Source organism: Armigeres subalbatus, chromosome 2, assembly GCF_024139115.2.
Source record: "Armigeres subalbatus isolate Guangzhou_Male chromosome 2, GZ_Asu_2, whole genome shotgun sequence".
Lineage (NCBI taxonomy): Eukaryota > Metazoa > Arthropoda > Insecta > Diptera > Culicidae > Armigeres > Armigeres subalbatus.
In genome coordinates, this window is record NC_085140.1 from 421,705,996 (window position 1) to 421,729,812 (window position 23,817).

A 23,817-nucleotide genomic window follows, 5' to 3' on the forward strand; every position below is an offset into this window, starting at 1 on the left:
GAAAATCTTAGGAATTTTCTCGGGAAATTTTGCGAAATTTCATGATGAAATATTTCGGAATTTCTTCGGGAAATTCTTCGTAGTTTTCTAGGAAAATTCCCTTCTGTAAAAAGCTCATTTCGGCTAAACGTGATTTTTACCCAAATGATCTATTCGACGAACGACTTTTTCGGCTAAATGATCTGATCTAAAAATGATCAAACGACCAAACCAAACGGCATTATTGGAATGGAAATACTGCAGCTTTGGCCACAAAATATTAATATTTAATTTGGCTTGATCAACATTCATTTAAATATTATGAAACTAGTTTTCGAACCCATATTTTATCCTACGAACCCATTATCGTAGAACTTAAGCCAAAAAAATGGATTAAATCCACTAAGAACCATTTCACGCACGCCCACCGTTGTGACTAGTAAAATTTACGACCGAGCAGCTTTTATGAATCTGATAATTCCGGTCGAACTAACCATCAAATCTTTTCAAAACAATTACTCAGTGCCAGTAGCCAAGAGCGGACAAAAAACCCGCCACCGACGAAGCTCAAGGTCTTATGTCGCGGATGCGCTGGGAATTTTTCCATCGGACTAACCCCCCGAAAATAGAACCCACATTCAAAGTGCGATGCTTATCGCAGCCATTGTGTTCCAAACGCGCACTTGAAATTTTAATTGCGCACTTCCCGTTTAGTAACAACGAATAGCAACAAAATAAAACAAGCGCAGCACCTTCAAAAAACCAGTGAAAATTAGAATAAAGAGCAATTAACTAGCGAAAAATTAGCATACCATTTTTTACGAGTGCAGTAATTGGGTAACGCGCGCTCGCGCTTGCGTTCCGGGTTTGACAATCGCGCGCCGAGGGGCGGGCCTACACTCGGACACAAGGGGTCACGTAACACTCAAAATTACTTTTTTTTCCTTCTTCTTTCGGATTATAAACGAAATCAAAAGTGAGGTCTGTTAAATGGGGCTTGAGGTGGTTTTGGACGGGATCAAAAACCGCATCCGTCACGCATCTCCTCAATGTACCTTTTTTGTTCTCTATCTCGCTCTCGCGCTCTGTCGGTGCAGAGGAAAAACCAAACAAAATTCGGTTACACCGTGAGGTATTCGCGAGATGGAGAAAAAGTGTAACATTAGATAAAACCGTACATAAATTAACACACGAAATTAATTACGTTTTACTTCGTACGCTATCTCGTTTTTTTATACTCTCCGTGGTAGCGGGTTACCGAAAAAGTAATAAAAAACGCAGACTTAGCAACAAATAGAAGAGAGCTGCAAATTAGAGTACATGATATTTTGGAAAAAAAAGAAGCTCGTAAAAACAACACAAGCCGAATAATTAAAACAATAAATAATTACAGCGAGCGCCTCCAAAAACCCAGAATCATCACCGTAAGGAAATCCTATGCCAAAAAGCGTTGCTGTGTGTTGTTACATTTGACGATCCCCCCCACTGGAAGACCATTGACGATCAGCTAACCAAAACAAAGAGGTGACCCTATTGCCGCAACGCGGAGCACCAACATATGTCTCGCTCCGTTGGCTGCCCCTTACGAATTTACTACGCCATCCACTTTGAGATAGCGTAATGAAATAATTAATATCGCCAGTTGTAGAAAAAAAAAATATAGATGAAAATTGGAGGAAAACCCAATTCGCGTGTTGGTTGCGTACGAACGAAACAATTGACGTTTGTAGTGGGCTGCGCGATTAGAGCAACCTTGACGGACGCTAAGTTGGGTTTGTTTACGCATCGATCGTACAAAATGATGAACATTAGGAAGTGCGAGGTCTTCGGGTCTTGATTCTTTCGCATGGCAAATGTCAAACAGCGTTCGGACGGGGAGGCGTGGCGTGAACGCGAAGTGTCGTCCGCCCGGAAATGGCGCAAATGTCACGTGGCAGCATTCGGTAAAACTGTCGATGAGAAAAACCATGATTAACTACGGGTGCGGTAATGAGATCGCATTCGTTCGCATCGCTGCGGTAAACAGTAACGAAACTGTGTGTTGGTGTGCTATTTTTCAAACAATGAGCAATACATTCATTTGCACCAGCGGATCACTCAGTGCGATGCGGTGCTTGTATAATAGCTGCTAATTAGCCATTCGTATTTGGTTGATTAACATGTTTTCAACAAAAGCACCTTGCTCTTGGTGCGCGCACAACAACTGCTAGCCGAGTGTCCCCGCTCCGACTTCTCGGTAATCCGGTCTAGATATACATTATCGGTAATAATAAACCTATTTCACCGCCCGGTTCCAGCAAGGTGTGACATTTCATTAGTGCGGTCCTGAAACGTTTGAAAAGTTTTCACGAAGTAAAAATAGAGCTTATCAAGATTTGTGAATTACAGGTTTTTTATTTATATTCTCTGTTTAATTCATATCTCTATTTACTTTCTCAACTGTGTGTCCTGTCCTAGTTTTAGTATGACAAAAAACTATCTAAACTTTGAAGATGTGATCACCAACAGTTGAAAATATCAATTTTTATAAAACAGCTTCGCGCCGGTTTTCGATCATATCCGCATGACACCGTCGGCAAATTTCATTACTTATAATGAGTTGACAAAGAATGAAGGTGACTTTCAGAAAACAGAAAACAAAAATGTTTTTTTTTTCTAATTCCAGTATTCTCAACAATTGAAGTATAGGTACTGAGATGTCCAAGCAGCGGAATATCGCAAATGCCACCCCATCGATCGCAGTAAACATCGTGTACACTGGACACTGATCCGTGTTGTTCGGCGGTAATTTTTACGACTTTTTATTAAAATCTATTAGCATAGTTTGAATGTTTATCGCTTCCCAATGAATGACCATCCGATTCGTTTGTTAGCAACAACCGGTGTAGCAAAGGGAGCGCGGAGAAGCACCGAAGAAGAGAACAAAACGTTTAATTAGTATTCAATGTACAGTTTACTTCGTGTGCGAGTCCGTGTGTGCGAACGGGCGAGAGTGAGACCGCAAGCTTCGCGCTGTGTTTGTTCTTCCAATGCCTTTACTAATCAATTAATCACGACAATGAACTGTAGCTTTACTCATGTAGGTTCGTACAACTAAATACCGCCTCACGTGTTCCAGTCATTGTCGTTTACTTGCGGGTATTGGTTGTCCTCCGGACAGTTTACGCAATTATTCGAAACAAAATTTGGCTGTCAGTTTGACAGGTGCGGTCAAACCAAAGCAGGTCAAATATGGTTATAATTGGGGATACCGAGCTACATTTATCGCAGCACCCAGGCCGAAACACTTTGTCTCGGCATCCATGCCAAGTGGATATTAAAATCAAGGCTGGTTATTTTGGGAGGGATATTGGCCAGCTTGGATCCGGTGACCGGTATTTGTTTGTATACAAATTTTGCACATGTGTGATAATCGGACTTCGGTGTAGGCCCGAAACAATAAGAGACAATGAATGTCGCTGCTCAACTAAGTTCATAATTAGACTGGGTTTCTTGTCGAGCGGACCAAATATACCCATATGTGTCGTCGTGGGGCGATTATGTAATAATAATCGATGACAAGATGTATGCCCTGTGGGGAGTCGGCTTCCGTTTGCTCATTTGTCTGGGGGAATGTTACAATCACACATACAGACATGCGAACCTTCCATGCTCAGCGGGATGGTCGACAGAAAACATTTTCAATTAATCTCAAGTAGGATGCACATAAATTGGTCGTGTGGAGGTCGCCGTTTTCATGGAGGATAGTGTGGCCTCACTATTTGAATGGTGCAATTAGGATAACAAATGTAACTAACGGCTTGAGCAAATTGGTCTGGAATGATCATTTGAATTAAAAGTCATTATTCGGATTTAATGAATCTTTCTCAGTCGGATATGTCGAAGAGCTGACAGTTTTGATACTTTTAGACCTACTACAAGTATGACTTGTATGACAAGATTGATTTCAACATAATTGCGGGTCTGTTAAAACTGTCCCAGTTAAAACTGTATTGCGCTGAATCGTTTTATCAACAAAGAAAGCTTTCATTCAATATTGTTTGGAAACAACAATTTTTCACGACAACTCACATCTGGTAACCCTATCGACCAGACCGCGACAAACAATAAAGAAAATAAAAATACAATTAGCCATAATTTCGCTCACTGACAACAGCCATCGTCTCGGTCGGTCGTCAATAACAGTGTGCCACGTGTTTAACAAAAACACGCACGCAAATATCGAAAGCCGAACTCCAAAGTCACTCTGTTCCAGCAGTGGCCCGCATCACAACAATCCATTCCTTTCTCCTGCCTGACAATGATGATGGTTCTGCCGTTGAATCCGGCACGACATGGTGGGCTGTAAAATGTGATAATGTCTCCCATGCATATTGCCGGCATTTCTGTACCTTCCGGAGGTACGTACGTGCGTAAAAGTTCCGCGAACAGCCCATCAGTCTGGCGACGATGTCGGGGTGGGAGAAAAAGCGTAAAAATATTTACTTTCATGAGAAAATTCTTGGCGGCGGCACCTCGGCCTACTGTTGCGGCAACCACCGCCGCTGATTGAATTTTTCGCGATGCGAATAAGCGACACAAAACAAAACCGCATGATGATACCAGCATTCGTCGCTTGCTGCGATAAAGATACGTTAGAGTAAAACACACAACAGAAAAAAAACACGGAACCCTGCAGGAACTCTCAACAACAGCGCCCCAACCGGCGTGGTGTGTAATTGAAATGAAGCACCATTTGACAACTGATCGCTTCATTGACGTCGCGACCCACAGATAGTGATGATAGGCTTCACCGATGCTAATTTGGTGATTCGAAGTTTGCAACTTCTGCAATTTCTTGTGATGTCATCTACTGAGCGACTTGATACATAGGTTTAAAACGTTAATTAAAATTCAATCGCAATTCCTAGAGAACAACAAAACTGTTTTTGAACTAGATAGCCAAACATTTTTTTAAAATTAGTTTATTTTGTAGGCTCAGTCGTGTGTGACACTTTGCGGAGCCGCATAGCCGAGCATTTTAATAAATAGTTGCTTCAATTCTGGGATGTATTTGTAGTTCATAATTTAATTTGTGAGTACATATTTTCAATGAATTTTTGATTGAACATTTTTAGAGATTATTACAGCTTTTCGTCAAAATAAACACATTCGCAAATTTAGTTCAATTTCAATGAATTTGCGTTGGATTTGAAGGTGCATAATTCGCGTTCAAGTCAAGCGACTTGTCCAACTCAACTTTTGGTGCCGTCTAACGTCTAACCGAGGCATAACAGTTTGTAACTGGCTCTCGAACGGAGGAGCATGGTGGACGACGGAACCGGTGGCGGTGGGTTCCCAATATGGTGGCCATCGAAGCGCGTCACCCTGCTGGAGTGGCAGTGCCATTATTATCGCCTGCTATGATTTGGTGTGGAACGTCGAGGGGGAGGGAGGGAGGTGGTGCGGTGACACATTCGCGCTTGCTGAACGTCGTCGCGACTGATAAAAAGGAAGTAATAAAAGTTTATTAATTACATTTTACGACATATTAATTATTTTCCATACAAACACACCAAGCACTTGTCGTCGTTGTTGCGCTTACCGCCCGATGACAGCTCAGTCATCAGAACTAAAGTAGCAATATGGCGAAACGCGCGGTGGCATCGCGGTCCGCTACCAGGTATTTCCAATTTGAACCGAAGCGTGTTCAATTTTGACAGCTTCATTGTCCGAACTCCAAAATCCACATCTAGCACAAAGACGGGAGTTTGTATTTGATTTTACCGCTGTTAGAGGTTAAAAGTTTCTTGTTTCGAACAATTGTGCTAATGAAACTTTAAGTTAATTATAGGGCTAGTGCAGTGCGCCGCTCGACGGCAGTCACATTTTTCCCTTCGTTTTATCTGAATCGTTTCGTCGATACAAGTTTGAAAAAGCGTACAAAGCGGTCAAACAGGGTGCGGTGCAAGTGAGGAGTCTAATTGATAGAGTAAACATAACCTCAACCCGGATTGATTTTCTTAGGCCGCTCTCTGGTGCAGCATTCAGTAGCAATGTCTATACACTGACCGCGCACCGTTTGCGAGTGGTTTTCTCAGAGGCAGTTCGACACGGTTGTTTCATAAGGGCCAATGTCGCAAACGTAAACAATGCCTTTTCCTGCAAATTCCTCAACAACTAGGACCGCTCCCAGCTAACAACCACTTGGAACTGGTGGCGCTCCGCGCCTTCTATCGAACGGAAGTGGAAAATACCATCAGAAGTCTCTAATCTTCCTGAAATCAGCAGAAGAAGTCAATGTTTACGTTTGCGACATTCGCCCTTTTGAAACAACAATGTCGAGTTGTTTTCATATCAAATTTGAAGGGTGAATTCATGAGAAGACATTCTGTTGATTCAATTGTTGGCAACGGCTTAGCTATCAATGAATTATATCGCAACAAAATAATAATAGGAATAGTAATTTTCTTTGATTTTGTTTCAAATGATGTGAGATGATTTTACAGCGACTTTTGAATTTTCAAAAGGAAAATATTTCGAATTTTCATAGGGAAATTTTCTAATTTTACAATGATATTTTTTCCGAGTATTCAAAGGGAAGTTCTCCCGACTTTCCAAAGGGAAATTCTTTCAAATTCCCAAAGGGAAATTTTTTAGAATTTCCAAAAGGGAAATTCTTTCGAATTTCCAAAGGGAAATTCTTTCGAATTTCCAAAGGGAAATTCTTTCGAATTTACAAAGGGAAATTCTTTCGAATTTCCAAAGGGAAATTCTTTCGAATTTCCAAAGGGAAATTCTTTCGAATTTCCAAAGGGAAATTCTTTCGAATTTCCAAAGGGAAATTCTCTCGAATTTCCAAAGGGAAATTCTCTCGAACTTCCGAAAGGAAATTCTTTCGAATTTTCGAAGGGAAATTCTTTCGAATTTCCGAAGGAAATTTTTTCGAATTTCCGAAGGGAGTTTTTTTCGAATTTCCGAAGGGATTTTTTTTCGAATTACCGAAACGAAATTCTTTTCTAATTTTCGAAGAGAAATTCTTTTCTAATTTCCGAAGGGAAATTATTTCGAATTTCCGAAGGGAAATTATTTCGAATTTTCGAAAGAAAAGTTCTTCTGAATTTACGAAATTCTTTCGAATTTCCGAAGGGAAATTCTTTCGAATTTCCGAAGGGAAATTCTTTCGAATTTCTGAAGGGAAATTCTTTCGAATTTCCGAAGGGAAATTCTTTCGAATTTCCGAAGGGAAATTCTTTCGAATTTCCGAAGGGAAATTCTTTCGAATTTCCGAAGGGAATTCTTCCGAATTTCCGGAAGGGAAATTCTTCCGAATTTCGAAGGAAATTCTTTCGAATTTCGAAGGAAATTCTTTCAATTTCGAAGGAAATTCTTTCAATTTCGAAGGAAATTCTTTCGAATTTCAAAGGAAATTCTTTCAATTTCGAAGGAAATTCTTTCAATTTCCGAAGGAAATTCTTTCAATTTCGAAGGAAATTCTTTCGAATTTCGAAGGAAACTCTTTCGAATTTCCGAAGGAAAATCTTTCGAATTTCCGAAGGGAAATTCTTTCGAATTTCCGAAGGGAAATTCTTTCGAATTTCCGAAGGGAAATTCTTTCGAATTTCCGAAGGGAAATTTTTTCGAATTTCCGAAGGGAAATTCTTTCGAATTTCCGAAGGGAAATTCTTTCGAATTTCCGAAGGGAAATTCTTTCGAATTTCCGAAGGGAAATTCTTTCGAATTTCGAAGGGAAATTCTTTCGAATTTCGAAGGGAAATTCTTTCGAATTTTCGAAGGGAAACTCTTTCAAATTTCCGAAGGGAAATTCTTTCGAATTTCCGAAGGGAAATTCTTTCGAATTTCCGAAGGGAAATTCTTTCGAATTTCCGAAGGGAAATTCTTTCGAATTTCAAAAGGGAAATTCTTTCGAATTTCCAAAGGGAAATTCTTTCGAATTTCCGAAGGGAAATTCTTTCGAATTTTAGAAGGGAATTTTTTTCTAATTTCCGAAGGAAAATTCTTTTATAGTTTCCCGAATTTTCGAAAGAAAAGTTCTTCTGAATTAACGAAGGGGAATTCTTTTGAATTTCCGAAGGGTAATTTTTTCGAATTTCCGAAGAGAAATTCTTTCGAATTTCCGAAGGGAAAATCTTTCGAATTTCCGAAGGGAAATTCTTTCAAATTTCCTAAGGGAAACTCTTTCAAATTTCCGAAAGGCAACTCTTTCGAATTTCCGAGGGGAAATTCTTTCGAATTTCCGAAGCGAAATTCTTTCGAATTTCCGAAGCGAAATTCTTTCGAATTTTAGAATGAATTTTTTTTTCGAATTTTTGAAGGGAAAATTCTTTCGAATCTCCGAAGGGAAAATTCTTTCGAATCTCGAGGTCGAAATACGTATCTGTCAAGGTACAATTAAGTGGTGGAATAAAATGGGACTGTACAAACTCGTCTGATGACAAGTCTTTTGAATTACTAAAGGCAAATTCTTTCGAATTACCAATGGGAAATTCTTTTAAATTTCCAAAGGGAAATTCTTTTGAATTTACAAAGGGAAATTTTTCGAATTTCCAAAGGAAAATTCTTTCGAATTTCCAAAGGGAAATTCTTTCGAATTTCCGAAGGGAAATTCTTTCGAACTTTAGAAGGGATTTTTTTTCGAATTACCGAAAGAAAATTCTTTTCTAATTTCCGAAGGGAAATTCTTTTATAGTTTCCCGAATTTTCGAAAGAAAAGTTCTTCTGAATTTACGAAGGGAAATTCTTTTGAATTTCCGAAGGGAAATTCTTTCGAATTTCCGAAGAGAAATTCTTTCGAATTTCCGAAGGGAAAATCTTTCGAATTTCCGAAGGGAAAATCTTTCGAATTTCCGAGAAGAAATTCTTTCGAATTTAAGGAGGCAAATTCTTTCAAATTTCCGAAGGGTAACTCTTTCGAATTTCCGAAGAGAAAAACTTTAGAATTTCCGAAAGGAAATTCTTTCGAATTTCCGAAGCGAAATTCTTTCGAATTTTAGAATGAAATTTTTTTTCGAATTTTAAAATGAAATTTTTTTTCGAATTTTTGAGGGGAAAATTCTTTCGAATCTCCGAAGGGAAAATTCTTTCGAATCTCGAGGTCGAAATACGTATCTGTCAAGGTACAATTAAGTGGTGGAATAAAATGGGACTGTACAAACTCGTCTGATGACAAGTCTTTTGAATTACTAAAGGCAAATTCTTTCGAATTACCAAAGAGAAATTCTTTTGAATTTCCAAAGGGAAATTCTTTTGAATTTACAAAGGGAAATTTTTCGAATTTCCAAAGGGAAATTCTTTCGAATTTCCAAAGGGAAATTCTTTCGAATTTCCGAAGGGAAATTCTTTCGAACTTTAGAAGGGAATTTTTTTTCGAATTACCGAAAGAAAATTCTTTTCTAATTTCCGAAGGGAAATTCTTATATAGTTTCCCGAATTTTCGAAAGAAAAGTTCTTCTGAATTAACGAAGGGAAATTATTTTGAATTTCCGAAGGGTAATTCTTTCGAATTTCCGAAAAGAAATTCTTTCGAATTTCCGAAGGGAAAATCTTTCGAATTTCCGAAGGGAAAATCTTTCGAATTTCCGAGAGGAAATTCTTTCGAATTTCCAAAGGGAAATTCTTTCAAATTTCCGAAGGGCAACTCTTTCGAATTTCCGAAGAGAAAAACTTTCGAATTTCCGAAAGGAAATTCTTTCGAATTTCCGAAGCGAAATTCTTTCGAATTTTAGAATAAATTTTTTTTTCGAATTTTAGAATGAATTTTTTTTCGAATTTTTGAAGGGAAAATTCTTTCGAATCTCCGAAGGGAAAATTCTTTCGAATCTCGAGGTCGAAATACGTATCTGTCAAGGTACAATTAAGTGGTGGAATTAAATGGGACTGTACAAGCTCGTCTGATGACAAGTCTTTCGAATTACTAAAGGGAAATTCTTTCGAATTTCCAAAGGGAAATTCTTTTGAATTTCCAAAGGGAAATTCTTTTGAATTTCCAAAGGGAAATTCTTTTGAATTTCCAAAGGGAAATTCTTTCGAATTTCCAAAGGGAAATTCTTTCGAATTTCCAAAGGGAAATTCTTTCGAATTTCCAAAGGGAAATTCTTTCGAATTTCCAAAGGGAAATTCTTTCGAATTTCCAAAGGGAAATTCTTTCGAATTTCCAAAGGGAAATTCTTTCGAATTTCCAAAGGGAAATTCTTTCGAATTTCCAAAGGGAAATTCTTTCGAATTTCCAAAGGGAAATTCTTTCGAATTTCCAAAGGGAAATTCTTTCGAATTTCCAAAGGGAAATTCTTTCGAATTTCCAAAGGGAAATTCTTTCGAATTTCCAAAGGGAAATTCTTTCGAATTTCCAAAGGGAAATTCTTTCGAATTTCCAAAGGGAAATTCTTTCGAATTTCCAAAGGGAAATTCTTTCGAATTTCCAAAGGGAAATTCTTTCGAATTTCCAAAGGGAAATTCTTTCGAATTTCCAAAGGGAAATTCTTTCGAATTTCCAAAGGGAAATTCTTTCGAATTTCCAAAGGGAAATTCTTTCGAATTTCCAAAGGGAAATTCTTTCGGATTTCCAAAGGAAAATTCTTTCGAATTTCCAAAGGGAAATTCTTTCGGAATTTCCAAAGGGAAGTTCTTTCGAATTTCCAAAGGGATTTTCTTTCAAATTTCCAAATGTATTTTTTGTTTCGAATTTCCAAAAAGATTTTTTTTCGAATTTGCAAAAGGAATTTTTTTCTAATTTCAAAAGGGAAATTCTTTCAAATTTCCAAAGGGAAATTATTTCGAATTCCCAAAAGGAAATTCTTTCCAATTTCCAAAGGAAAATTCTTTCCAATTTCCAAAGGGAATTTCTTTCGAATTTCCAAAAGGAAGTTCTTTCGAATTTCCAAAGGAAAGTTCTTTCGAATTTCCAAAGGGAAGTTCTTTCGGTTGTGCACACTCAAAGCTATTTGGTGAGCACGTTCCATTTTTTAAATTATATTTCATTTTTGGTATCGCATATACAATTGAAATCTAAATATCCTAGTAGTGATTATGCCTTTCTCGATTCAATATGTTGAATTCGAATTAGTGTTGTAAATGCAGTGTTAATTGCCTACATTTTGGCGGAAAAAAGATTTGATGCAATTCTACCACGCTGTTTAAAAAATACTCAATTATGAGAGTAATAGGCTAAAATGATTAATGATTCAATGTGTGAATGTGAACAGCGTTTTTGTTGATTGGAAATAAGAAATATAGTCCAAACTGCTTGATTTATTGAAAAACAAAAACAATAGTGTCCAACTAGGAACAGTTGGAATGAAATTATAGCCTGGTACATTGTTTGGGAAATAACGGTCAAGAAATGCAAAATACCAACAAGTGTTCAAAAATAATAATTATATTTGATTGTAATTCTCGATAAATTTTCAAAAAACAACATGTTTTTAATTTCAATCGATTAAAACAAACAATAACAAACATTCGATCAAAACAAATATAAACATACAAATACAATATAAAAGAAATCCAATGCGAATGCTGATGAACACTTACCGATAAAATCAAGCTGGAAAATGTAGAACGGCTTCGCCGCTCCTCGCTGCCTTTCCTGCAGGTTGCGTTTTCTGGCAGGATCAGGGAAAATGCACCGCCGCAGATTTTGTTTTTGTTTTGCTCTAAAGTCACACTGGGAAAAATCCTCTTCTTGCTCTAACACTGTACCGCAGTTGTTGCTGTTGCTGTTATTATTATTATTATTATTATTATTGTTGCACTGTACTAAATCACCTTTTCCGAATTCGCGTACTGTTGCGGTTTAATGTTCTGTGTCCAATTTATCAATAAATCACAGGTTCTCGCTGCTCGCTGCCGGGCAAAATGATTCTGTCGGTACGGAAAACTGTCAGACAATTAACGAGTGCGTCAAAATTTTCCCCAGCGCTCCGAAGCTGTCGAAAATGAGCAGCAGTTAGAGGTGGGCCGTAAAAACTATTGCACATAGTTGTTATTGTTTTATTGATTTTTCCTTCTGCCACCGGGCCGAGTAGGGACCGGGCCCGGAAGCGGAGGGAACGTCGAGTGCGCGGGTTCTCTCCTAATCGGTTAGCCCCCCTTCTGGTCTCTCGCCCTCCCCAGGAGTGTGGGGCGATCCAGTGCTGCGGGGACTGGTGAAGGGGGCACTTTTACAAGTACTTGAACACTCTCACTCGTCTCGGTGTGTGTCCGTGTCGTTGTTATCGCTTCGTCATCACTCTGGCCAGAACAGTCAGTACCTACAACAGATGTCGCTATACCATGGCCAGCACCAGCGATGGGGGAAGCAAGAGGGTGCTAGTGGATTAACCGTTAGTGGGAGCGGGACGGCCGAATCAAAGTAACCCGGTTGGCGGCGGTGTAACTACTATAGATGAATTACAGTGGCAAGTACATTTCGGCAAGGCGGCCCTCGACAATGACGACGAGGACGACGATGACTGTATACCGAAAGGCTATTTTTGGGTGGTGATGGTAGAAGCAATTCAGGCGTACAAACTGTTATGATTGTAGTGGTGCCCGCTAGATGGCGATGGCTGTTGGGTGCGAGTTCCCCAAAAACATAAAAGGGGTTAGAGTAAGTGGTAATTTTATTTATTGCTGGGAAATAGTGTGGTTCAATCGGCAGAGGTGTATGGAGGGATTAATCAAAGGGAAGCACAAAGGTTGAACACAATTGGTTTGACATTGATAACTGTATTATGACAATATTTGACTATCAATGGATGGATTTTGGACAATGAGCCACATTCTTAGCCTGATTAACTTGCAAAAAAGGCCCTGTATACATGCTAATAGGTTGAAAGACAGGTTTGGTTGCAGTTGGAACGGAATATTATACATAAAGATTTCGCTTTGACATTTGAAGAAAAATCCTGCCAAAATAATGGCTTCGATTCACAATCCAAATTAATATAGAACCATAATACGCCTCTGACCAGAAACATCCCATAGAACAACTTCCCATTCCATCCTCGAGCCCTCGTTTACTTTGCACATATAATTGTGTCTGCGCTAGTGTGCGTCTCGTAAGATGATGAATTTTCCGAGGAAAATGGCAAAGGAAACAAGTGAAACTATACCCGCAAGAATCAAGTGCCCTTCGTTGTTTCAAATCGCCCCGTCCCACCATCATCATAATCATCCGATGAGACTCGTGAGGTGCACTCACCGCAGTAAATCTCAGTACCGACCTCGTGGGCCCGAACCACGAGGAGAGTATAATAACCGATACCATGTGAATGTGAACCGCGTGATGATGCTTCGCAACGAGTCTACCTTGCAGGCGCGCACCCGCTCGGCAATTTAGGGATCCTCTCGCGAGCTCCTTCAATGACCGATTTCGCTCTCAGCACGTCGTCGGAAGGGTGCCACGTGGTTCGCCTGTATGGGTGCATCATCCGTCCCGACACCCTAATTGTCGACCATCAGACCAGGACGACTGTTCTCTAATTACCTACACATCCTTGCGGAGGAGCCGTCCACTGGACCATTGTCGTCGGAAGGCCGCCCGCCCGCGTGGAAACGCCGAGAGAGAGCCACACTGTTTTGATGGAACAATTGGGCTACAAATATTCGGCGGTGTCCCGAGCCGACGAGGACGCGAAAGGGTAATGCAATTAATTAGTTCCAGACAGGACCGAATTTTCTTGAATCATCATTCATGGCTGTCAGGCGACGCAACAACGCCAACGGTTCGGGGCTGAGTCATCCATCCAGCGCTGGCTGGTCGGTTAGATGGCGGCCAATGCTAAATGGTTTTCTAATCGAATTAAAATCAGTGCAATTTCTCCTCCACCCAACGCGCGCGATGGGCTCGACCCGAATGGTTTCCAAGATTCCATTTTACCGAGACTCGAGAGTTACATAATCTGCAATTGAATTAGAGCTTCTTCCGGTGCTTCCATCGCTTTTGCAATAATTAGTATTCGCAGTCCGCGAATCGAATCGATCACCATTATTGTGCTGCAAACTAGTATTGGGCGGATATTACTTGTATTGGTAGATCGGTCGCACGTCTGTACATCGCAAAAATTCAATCACAAGCAAGTTTATAAGATTCGTAACATAACTTGCTTCTGAGTCAGCAGTATTATCAAGATGTTTTTTTTTTTACAATTTATTCATTATGTAACATTTACAGTAAAGGGACACTTTAACATATTCGATTGAAATAATGGGTGCCCAATACATCAGTATTCCATTTCAGTCCAAAGAAGAACCATTGCACAAGTTCGCTTCCTTCGATTAATTCAATTAAACTCAATTACCTTCTCCCCGATGTTGCCAGTAAATGCCCGTTACTGGAACCTACAGACGGTCTGCGTATATTGAACTACTCTCTGCCAAGAGCCAACAATGATTACTAACAAACCGTAGTGCTCATGTACATCTCGCCAGCCAGACTGCTCGCGCGATATGACCAAGCTTCGGCAGTAAATAATTCCATAAGTAATTAATTGAATCAATTGAACTTAATCGCATGGCCCCATCGCTACTCGGTCGGTTCGGTTTCTGTGTGTCCTTTTGCGGAGTGACGACTTCCCCATCCACGGCTCGGCAAACCTCGACACAACTCAAACGGATCAAGGAACCGGGCGGCTGTTGTTGGTTCCCTCTGTTTTCTTCCCATGGAAATTATGAAATATGCAAAATCAATAATCGATTCCCAGGATGTTTCTTCCTCTTATCTTATCCCCAGGAAACAATGTAGCAATCGAGGCAGCTCCATCAAAGTTAAGTGTTTAATTGAACGGTACGGACCTGCACAGTCCGCGACGGCGATGACGACGACGATGTTGACGGATGTCACAGGACAGGACTGCGGTGATAAGCACCGGAGGACATTTATATGTGGTTATGCTGTCAAAAGTGTCAACCCTAAGAATGGTAATTACAGGTGGGCGGCGACATTCTTGGAATAACAATGTTTTTATTAATGGGAATGGTAATGTATGGGGAAATGCTTAATTGATTTCAGGGAAGTTTGCAATATGAAATGCATCTTTAATTATTGGGTCGTTTTGATGTGATAATTTGTGTTCGAATCGGAAGCATAAGTCTTTCATCGAGTCGAATCGTCTTTACTAACTCTGATAAAGACAAAAAAAAATGAAGCTCTGTTAGAATTCATAGGAGTCAGTAAGATTCTCAGGAAATTTTTATCCTAGGTTGCTGAAGAACCAAAACGATTCCGGCAGCCCATAAAATTCTCTTGATTACTGGAAGTCTAATAAAATTTACAGGCAGGTCAGTGAGTAGTCCGACAGAAATTATGGCAGTCGAAGAAGATTCAAAAGTCTCGGAAGACTCATGAAAATTCATAAGGGTTCAATAGTAACCATATCTTTGCACAGAACCCACACGATCATGCAAACTTACGGCTGACATGTGGTTTCGTGGATTCAGGATAATTTTCGACAAATTCTTCACGAAAATTGCTTTGATCTTTCTTGCGTTCTTCTAGAGAACATTACGAGTCTTTATAGAAGTTCAGTTCATGGATTCACAGAAAACATCATGTACATTTGAGAACCTCTACCATCACTTTAAACCCTCGTCCGTCTTAGAATTACGTAATCTAACCTTGAGTCGCCACGCGTATCTTGGTCTATGTCCTTCCCCTTACTAACTGTTGATAATAATGATATAGATTGTGAATATTATAAAGAGTCTCGGTTCCGTTAAGTGTTATACACGCCTGAGCCTGTTAAATAAACAAAATAGATAAAAATAAACCTCTTGAAACCTTACGCTTACAGAATCATAGGTTACAGAAAACCAGGAATTTATCGGCTCTACACTGTCTCCATTCACACAAGAATCCCATGTCGATTTTTGACAATTTTGATTTTATTTCAAGAAAAGCTTTAAATCGTCTCCAATTAAAGAAAAATTGATAAAATAATAGACTTCATTCTAGAAATTTGAAAACCAAAGCCCGTTTGTGTTATCTCGTATTGATATTACAGTCCCTTTCCAGACAAAAATAAACAGAATGATGGTCCATATAGCAGTTCCATAGCAATGTATACAGATAAACAATATTATGCCGATGTTTCAGAAAGATTGAATATATTATCAATTTTTAGATTTTTTTTTCGTATTTATCCATGTAAAAGAAGTAAAAAAATCAACGGCGAATTACTCAGATTGGAGAGAACTGGCATGGGACTCTTATGCGACAAAAAAACTTTGCTTTCAGTATTACTGCCAAAATAGGTTTTATGGTAAACAAAGAAACAATGGAAAACTGACTTTTATTAATATAAACTTCATTGGCTGAAGATTTTTAAAAGAAGTTAGATTCACATGTACCTTTATTTTATACTTTTCGGTCTCCTGTCATCGAGGTGTTTTTTTATTTCGAAATTTCAAAACAATTTTGCATTTTCATTGAACCTGAACTAGAAATCAACCCGTTCGCTAGCCAAGAATATTTGAATAACTTTTGTCACGTGTCTTTTAATAAAGTGAAAAGCAAGGTGGGCAGTTCGAAATAAATAAAACGATTTATCAAATTTAAACTGAAATAAGTTTTGATCCGCCAAATGAGACAGACCTTATAATGGACCAGAAAGACCAGAAATAATTCCAATCTGTGTTGTGCTAAATCGACGACAATGATTGCAATTCTCATTTGAATATTTTTCAGGTGAGAAAAGTAGGCGAGTTGTAGCCAGCGATAACTTCTTAAATTTTGGAACCGATAACGATAATAAACACAGAATTATCATTTAAATATAAGCCTTATTTATACCAGCCAAATAACAGTCCTGTTGAATATTCTATTTATCTAGCAAGATTCCACCCAGTATTCACTTTTAGATAGAGAAAATGACGGCATCGGCAGGATTTGTTCTATTATTGTCAAGGGGTTTTTGATGACCAAATTTTATGAAATTTGGCCACAATATTCTTTGATATGCAAAGAATGTTTAGGCCAAATTTGAGTATACTTAGTTATAGAAAACCCCCTTGACAATAATAGAACAAAACCTGCCAAAGCCGTAATTTGCCCTATGTGAAAAAGTAAAAATTATAGGAACTCTTAAATAATAGAAAATGGATTTTGAGATTTTTATTACTTGGCCTCAAGCAAAATTCCCTGACATCTTTTTCTGGTACTTCGACCTCAACAGTAAGGCCGTCTTCAGTGTCTCGTACTTGACTCGGCTTTTCTCGGCTTTTCTCGACTTTTTCGATTTTTTTCTGGATAGTATCAGAATCCGTCAATATTTTACCGGAATTCCGCAATAGTTTTTTTATATGATCTAAGGCCGTTACACATAATTTAATGTAAATTTTGTCCAACTGGTCTCCGAACGGTCAAGAGGGGAGGGATAATAAAAAATAAATAATAAAATGAAAAAAATATTAAAACTCCTCGGATTTAAAGAATGTTTGGAAAATCCTCAAAATTAGCCCAATTTTTTTTGTTGGCTTCTCAAGATATTATTTTTGGGCAAAAAAACCCGAAGGGGAGGGAGGGGGCTGTTGTGAGACATAATTGATTTTCAATATTTGTATCGGCCTAACTAACGATAAGTTAAAGTTCAGTGAAGTGCCAAATTTATACAAAGATTCGCCAAGATTCATATCTCAGCTAATGGATACTTAGGATTCACTATCCATTTCTACCACCAGCCTTCATAATCCAAAGGAAGAAAATTATTGCTTTAAAATCAACTCCTAAATCTGCTTTATCAAGGTGCATAAACCTCAGAACTTCCTCTAAAAACTACCCTGGGACTCGAGGACCAAAGGAGTCCATAGGTTAGTCAGACCTTAGACTTTACTGATTCCACCTATGTGTTACGGAGGATATTCCTCGAGGGCCGTACCAAAGAACGTCATCAGCTAACAGCGGGATGTGTCTTAAATTTGCAAAACATTCGTACTCTCAATGCTTGATAATAAAAAATACCGTTGCTCCAACAACTAAATTGATGAAGAAGGAAGGAATGGTTTGTGGTACCTTTTTCAATAGAGCTTTTAAATTATTCAACGGTTCTTACAGTGCCTTTATCCGTATTATTGTTTCTGGACGATCGAATTCGATTTGTCCGAACTATATCTCCATTTGATTTTGCTGATGTAAACAGGAACTCGCATCAACTTTCCTTCCAAGCAGCATTCAAACGTAAATAAGAATATGAGTGTTGAGTCCAAGTTTGAGCGTAAAAGACCTTAAAATATCTCCATGGCATTTTTATATTTTCAAAGAAATTTGCATGTTAAATATTGGTAATATTTGAATACTCAAAATGGATGAACCTTAAATAGCACAAGGTGCTTCCACGGGGTTGAACGCTTTGTCACTAATAATTAGAAGTCAATCTTACTCTATGGGCCCTAGTCACATCGATAGAATAATTGTGGTTTTATAGCATACTTGAAGAGTAAATCGCTGTCGTTTTAAAACCATAATTGTAACTTCTTACTCTTGATTTCCATTATCTTACAGAACAAGCTTAATCAACAAGAATGTTATTCAATGACAATATCGATGAGTACGTTACTTTTAACGCTTGCACTGGCACCGAGCTCAGATTCAGGAAAGCAAAGTTTACCAATGGCTTGAGACTAGGTTTTGCAGAAATCGCTCACAACAGATAACGAACAACAATGAAAGAGAGGCAAAAATTGTTCCGAATCATAACAAGCCATGATTCCAAGTTTATCAAACTTGTATACAAGGCGAAAAAACAGAATCGGATAGGCAGTCCCCACAGAAAAATGGTAATTCTCGCATTGTTTTCGCTCCTTTCGTGTTGGTTACTGCACAGCTGTCTAGAACAAGTTGAAATGCATCATCAGGGCCAGTGCTCCCCGAATTTGGAGCTTTCTACAAGAAATTTATCATGGGGTATAACATCCCGAATCAGTTCTATATCATGACAGCTTGCGAAACAAGTCTTTTCGCGGTATGCTACATACACACTTAAAATAAATCGCAGATTTCTGTGAAATTTCACCGAAATCTCAACAGCAGAACTGTTCGGTAAAAATTTTACAGATTTTTTGGTGGTTTTGACAGTTGAACAAAGGAAAATACCGCAGAAAATCGGTGAAATAATTACCGAACAGTTCTGCTGTTGAGATTTCGGTGAATTGAAGCAAAATTCACAGAAATCTGTGAAATGATTTAAGTGTGTATCGTATATGTATACAGAGATGATAAGTGAGAGACTTGCTCTTTCTCTTTAGGATTCAATCCTTGCTTGAGACAAATTAACCATGTTGTAAACAAAACATAAACGGAAGACTTCTTGATCTTCTATCAGAATCTTACCCTCGATCTTACCCGTTTTTAGAACTACATCAAAAATAGAAAGAATGGCAACAGCATCCCCTACTTGGTATAATGGGACTACTTCACAAACGAGCAGCTAAAGTTTTATCATGTTTTCAGTTTACTCCAGATTAGATCCGAACAGCAAATCTTGAAGAATTGTGCCGCTCCGTTGTGACTGGTTAAACCGCTCGCTCGAAGAAAAAGTGTTTCAATTTGCTTGGAAAACCGCATCCACAATACCGACCCATAAATCTGGAAGTCGGAATTACGTTACCAACTATCGGGTTATTTCCAATTTCTGCTATTAGAGCAAGATTTTTGATTCTTAAGCTGATCCACACAAGATTTCACAGAGCCGCGTCGCCGTTCATCTCAGCAGCCGCCAGGCTCGCTGAAAAATCGTCCAACATCATCAATCTGTGCAACAATTTGCGTAATCTGCGTAGTCGATACTTCCTAGCAAAAAATGCTTCTGACAGAGACATATTTCTGTCAAGCACAATCCTTCCCGTTTCTAGAAATACCTACATCAAAAATAAGTACCTAGGATGACAATGACATCCCCTGTTCGGTAAAGTACAATAAATGTGACTACTTCACAAACAAGGAATGTAGTAGCTAACCTTCGCGCAACGTACTTCGGACGTGTTTTCAACTGAGCATCTCCTGTCCGACGCTAGAACTGTTTTGAACCAATACCATCCTATAGCATTAGCTTACCATGGTTTCGGTATACTCCAGATGTCATTCGGACAGATCTGAAAGATCTTGAAAAAGTTTTAAAACATCTAGATTATGGTTTCGGAACAGACAATCTTAAGCCAGCATAGCTTTGTAAGTACCCCAAGGCTGTGCCCTCGGTCCTATAATACTCAACATCTACGTCATAGCATCATAAAATATCTAAGACAGACACTGCAGTGTTGTCGTCATGCTGCCGGCTTCAGTGATGTTTACTGTATCGGAGTATGGTCACCATGTAACCTGATTCACATTCCGATTCTCAAACGAATTCAGAAGCCCTTTCCATCAGGTGTTTAAAATATGTGCGACAGTTTATGTTTGATGTATCATCAGGAAATCTGGATTGCTCGGAACTATTGGCGCTCGTTCGTTGGATTGTTCCCTTACGTAAATTCCTCAACTTATTTGTAAAACCTTTTTCATACTTCAAACTTCTGCTGTAATATTTGTTTTAAATTATGTTTGCGACGGTGTTTGTCATAAATTCGATTTGAATTCACCTTAAAAAGGGGTTTAATCAATCCGTGCGAATTCGTCTAAATGTAGAATGTGTTGAATCACGACTCCGTAACGTATTATACAAGTATGAGTATGTCAAATAAATGTGAAGCTTCTTGGAAAATGTGAATTTCATGCATTTTATGAAATTTGCTCAAGACGTTATTTTTTCCAATACCAAGTCGGAAGTATTATACATTCCTCTTGGAATTGTTTAAGAAGTTTGTAGATGCATTCCTCTTCAAATTGATTTATATATTATTATTTGTTCAAAATAGCAAGAGAACGTTAGCTTAGGCTTAGCGTTGAAAATTATTTCAGTAGATCTTTCGAAATCCTACACAAAAATATCAAAATAGTTTTCCCAGGCAGCTTTTCCGAAAAAAGTAACTTCCAGTATTTTTTTTTCAGAAATACATGTAAAAGAACTCTATAGAGCGTATCATCATTTTGGGAAAAACAATCCTGCCAAATTTTTAACATACAATAAATATGAAACTTCATCTATTAGATTAAGGCTTTGGGACATTTCGTGGAATGATGCTTAGTCGAATATTTCGTCGAAAGGACGTTTGTTCGAAGGAACATTTGAACGAAAGGGCAGTGAATTGTAACATAGATTCTATTATTCTTTTCATGAATACTCTTTCTTTCGCTTAATATTTGCACAATAAGTAATTAGCTCGGTATCAAATTTACTTCCCTTCGGTTAACACCAATCGTGATAACTTCTCTTATTCCCACAGTTCCGCTGTAGTGTTTGATACAACCATGAAACAAGAAATTTACGAAATATCCGATTGCTATCGTTCGATGGTGATACCTAGAATATTTGCAAACAAGTACGGGCATGTCAGCGCGGACAGAAGGTTTTTCACAGATGGATCGAAATTTGAGGATTCCACTGGTTTCGGTGTGTACAACAATTTACATAGCGCCTCCTTCAAATTGCCGAAGCCATGTTCAGTATAATACATTGCTGAGCTAGCAGCACTGGAGTTTATTGCAACACTTCCTACTGAGCACTTCTTCATCTTCACCAACAGTCTAAGTTCTCTGGAGGCTGTTCGTTCGATGAAATTGATTAAGCACTCAGCGTATCTCTTAAGAGGGATGCGAAAAGCACTGAGTGCTCTATCAAAACGCTCCTATACCATCACCATGGCATGGACCCCTTCTCATTGCTTGATTCCGGGCAATGAGAAAGCGGAGTCCCTGGCTAAGGTGGGCGCTATGGAAGGCGATATTTTGCAATAGCTCGTCAGGAAACCTTAATCACTTGGCAGCGTAAATGGAAAAGTGGAGACATGGGTAGATGGTTGCAGACCATGGTTCAAAGGGTTGAACGTGGGACGTGATTTCATTCGAACCATGTGTAGACTAATGTCTAATCACTACTCGCTAAATCCACATACGTTTCGGATTGGGCTTACTGGAAACAATCTCTGTGTCCGTAGCAACTATCAGCATATCGAGCACGTCGTGTGGGGGTGCGTCGAGCATCGTGAAACCAGGTTTGAGTTGACTGAAACTGTCCGGGTCCGAGGAAAACAAATAAAACCCGTTAAGGAAGTGTTGATAGGCCTTGATTCAGAGTATATGAACATTATCTATCTGTTTTTGAAAAAGATTGATGTTAGAATTTGTTTTTTTGTGTTTCCCCTGTTTGTAGCAAAAAATGTTGTTTTCTTTTCGATGAATCTCGTTTTTTTTGTTTTTGTTTCTCTTCCATTACAGATCAATGCCAAAATCCACCATTAAACCAACTCAACAACTTCACAATCAGTAATTTAAAATCCTAAAGCCCCTTTCATATTGCGTATTTGAGATCCCTAATCTCGAGTCAGTCACGTGTGCGTCGGCAACCCAAACTAACTCTTGTTGTAAGGAGAAGCACAAGAATTGTAAATGAATTGCACAAAAAACATATAGGGTAAATGTACCGGTTTTGGCCACCTTCCCTAGCAGCACACATGTTCCACATAAGTTACTGCAACTCATATGTGACCAGATTTAGTCGCAATACAGTTGCTGCAACCAGTTTTTTCTGACTTGTGCTGCTCGGGTTAGTACCTAATTTGGCCAACCCTAAAAAATGCATATATTCCACAAAATATTGATCAGTTTCAACAGCGAAGGAAGATAAGGGATATATCTCTTGTTAGAGCTTATAAAACCCTCGAAAATAGCTTTACTTTTGGCGCTATGTAAGAAACTGGCCAAATTAGGAACATGGCCAAAACTGGTACAGTTACCCTATCCGGCTCCGTAATGCCGAATGTCAAATGAGCCTTCTAAATAAACGTTAGATTAAAAAAAAATCACTTCCAACCATAATTCGTTAATGATTAACAGAAAATTTAATTTCGATCAAATAGCCATTCGACATAATGTCCTTGTGGTCGACATGTCACTAGACGAAACGTCATTCGACTAAATGTCTTTCGACTAAATTATATAGATTCAGACACTAGGAAGCTATACATGCTATCATTTTTTGTAGAAGATAGTAAATCGAAATTTTTGATACACTCTTATTTAGACTTGTATGGGAAACAATTTCTCTTCATGCTTTTAATTTTTTTTTATTGGTTATTAATTTTATATGATTCTGTCTCTAACTGCATTGCTTTTTAATTGCAATTCGATATTCACAAACAGATTTGCAGCTATTGGACCGCCCTACTTCAACAAAATAAAAAACTCAGTGAGCCTTGAAAAACCGAAATTTTCCACATTTTGATGGAACATCTAACATTTCGGCGGAGCAAAACGCCCTAGGAAGGCTTATCTACAATGCACAACGCGTCTCCACGCACTCCACGGAACATGTTTCTCACATATGCTCGAGCAAGAACACAATTGTTTATTGTTATTGTGTTTATGTCAAATCAAATTTATATTTCAAAGTGTTCGCGTTTTCGGGGGCACACCACTCGATACGTAGGCAGTGCACAACTGTCATTTTGTTGATTTAGCTTTGCTGCGTCGCAGCATGCGTGAAAAAATAAAAATGACAGTTGTGCGTTGCTTCCGTATCGAGTGGTGTACCCCCGAAAACGCGAGAACTTTGAAACTTGGATTCCGTCAGGAGTGACCTTAATCCTGTTTTAGACGTCAAAGTTTGTGTTCAATGGTTGTCGGTCGATTTTAGAATAAATTAAAGCTGCAAATAGTCTGCAATATAAAATCCAATTACTTTCCAACTACTTTCAAATGAGCGGTTTCGAAGAGATTTCGGCTTAGAAGTTCATTAAACCAGCCCAGTATTAGACACATGGGGACCAAAA

General features: G+C 38.7%; 1 protein-coding gene across 14 annotated transcripts in view; it reads right to left on the bottom strand.

The window, feature by feature from the left end:
• Positions 1-23,817, bottom strand: part of LOC134213465 (protein abrupt-like) — a 186,491-nt gene that overhangs the window by 157,420 nt on the left and 5,254 nt on the right. For 7 of the 14 annotated variants that reach the window (XM_062692542.1, XM_062692536.1, XM_062692537.1 and 4 more), the window contains exon 2: positions 11,509-11,854. The gene's annotated coding sequence lies outside the window, so the exon portion shown is untranslated. Of the gene's footprint in view, positions 1-11,508; positions 11,904-23,817 lie in introns of all 14 variants that reach the window. The other 7 variants (XM_062692538.1, XM_062692535.1, XM_062692530.1 and 4 more) reach the window with 3 other exon arrangements.